Source organism: Acanthisitta chloris, unplaced genomic scaffold, assembly GCF_000695815.1.
Source record: "Acanthisitta chloris isolate BGI_N310 unplaced genomic scaffold, ASM69581v1 scaffold29635, whole genome shotgun sequence".
Taxonomy (NCBI): domain Eukaryota; kingdom Metazoa; phylum Chordata; class Aves; order Passeriformes; family Acanthisittidae; genus Acanthisitta; species Acanthisitta chloris.
In genome coordinates, this window is record NW_008674726.1 from 20,646 (window position 1) to 22,558 (window position 1,913).

At 42.6% G+C, this 1,913-nt stretch overlaps 1 protein-coding gene across 1 annotated transcript in view; it reads left to right on the top strand.

The window, feature by feature from the left end:
• Positions 1–1,913, top strand: part of RPRD1B (regulation of nuclear pre-mRNA domain containing 1B) — a gene marked incomplete at its 5' end in the record, with an annotated part of 22,132 nt that overhangs the window by 18,924 nt on the left and 1,295 nt on the right. The gene's annotated exons all lie outside the window — the stretch shown is intronic.

Here is a 1,913-nt window from a genome sequence, read left to right on the forward strand (position 1 = left end):
ATGCTCAAAAATCTGGGGTGTTTGTTTTTGTTCTGTCTTCATCTTGTGACTGTCTTGACTTGTTTCCCTCTGAAAGAGTTCCCCACACAGTGTCCATAGGGGTGTGGGTGCATTCTTATTTTGATCCTGATTCTGTGTCTTTCAGGAAAACCATACAAATCCTTGCAATCCTAAATTAACATGTGCACCTTCTCTTGGTTTTTTGTTTTGTTACTGTTGTCTAGGGCTGAGAACAGCACCTACAGTTCCTGGAGCTGGGAGAGCTTTGTTTGGACTTGATTATTTCAGTGTATATCCTGTGTATGCTAACAGAAATGTTTGGTTATGATGGTGTATTAACTCACTGGGTCTTATCGAGGATTTAAGCTTGAAAAGACTGTTGAAAGACATTCTTATTTGGTGCTGGCAGGAAATGGGATGTATTTACATAGTCATTGCAGGGGCATCAGGAGCTGTTGCAATTGACTGCTGCTCTCACTGTTCTTATTCAAAATACTGAAACACAGAGAGTGTAAACTCCTTGCTTGTAACCCCACAGGAACTGCTGTGCTTTGATGTTTGGAGAAGGTGAAGAGAATTTCCATCACTGAGAAGGTTAGAAAGTCTGGATTAAAGTTGTAAACTCTTCAGAAAGATGTTTTGATTAAACATGTGCATAGTTTTATTTGATCTTCAAAGATAAACTTCTGTTCTCTTTGCCAAGTAATTAAGAAATGAAAAGTGAGTTGATATTGCTGTGTAGGAGCCTGTTCTGTGTATGATTTTTTTTCTTAAGCTCATTGTTTCCTGCATTCTGGAGGTACCACAAAAAATAGGCCATGTATAGTTGGGTAAAGACTGGCACATTCTGAAAGAAATTACGTGATTCTGGGATTTTAGTCCATCAGTAGTTGTCTGCTGTGACTGCTTATGAATGTTTGCAATCACAAGACTTTGAAAATTGCACAAACATCAATCTTTAATTGAGCTTCTGTATTGGATAACATGGATGTGTGTCGGGCTGTTCTTAAGTGGCCTCTAAACAGAATTGATGCAGGCATGGTTCTTTCTTCCATGTTCAGGGTCCAAACTCTTCCTCTCTCTTCTCATTATGACACACAAGTCGCTGGTTGCTGGTGTCTCTTGAGATTTGAAGGGATTTCTGCACGTGGATAGGGATTTCTTACTGGGCTTGTACTGCTCAATCCAGGCCTCATTTGTGGGAAAACCACTTGCAAGTTTCCTCTTTGGGGATTGTTAACTTACTGTTTTTCTCTTTGTAATAAAATTCCAAAGATTTTAGTGTCTGTGTGCAGTGTGGATGTGTCTCTCCCAGGTTTACATCCAGTGATCCTACATGTGCTTCCATGGTGTTGCTGCTGTGCCAGTCCCATGGCACAGCTGCTGGGGTTGTGGTGTGAGTCGTCCAACAACCCTGTTTGACAACCAAAACTTGGGTTTGATTTAATGACTTGAAAGGGGAAATTGGATTAATTAAATGTTCAAAATTGATCAAGCTTGAAAGCAGTGAGGATTTTGGCAGCATAGTGATACCTGTGGTGTGCCTCAGCCTGCAGCCTCTGTCAGCCAAGGGGGGTCGGAGCAACACTCTGGCAGCTGTGGAATCAGTGTTTGGGGAAGAATGTAAGGATAGATCAACTCTGCAGTGACACTTCTTTCAAATGTTCTGCCCAGCCCCAGCATGTGCAGATTTAGAGGCATTTTACATATAAAGTAAGGCAGGGCAGGGTTAGTGGTCTAGGGATGTGAGAGCCTGTGTGCAGCAGTGAGTTTGGGTGCAGATGGCAGTGCCTGCAGTGGTGCCAGCTCAGAGCACCAGGGCCTAGCCACCTTCTGTGAGTCCTCACCTGGAAGATACTCCTGGCTTAACTCACACCACTGTTAATTCACCTGTGCTTAATCTTTGTTCTCTT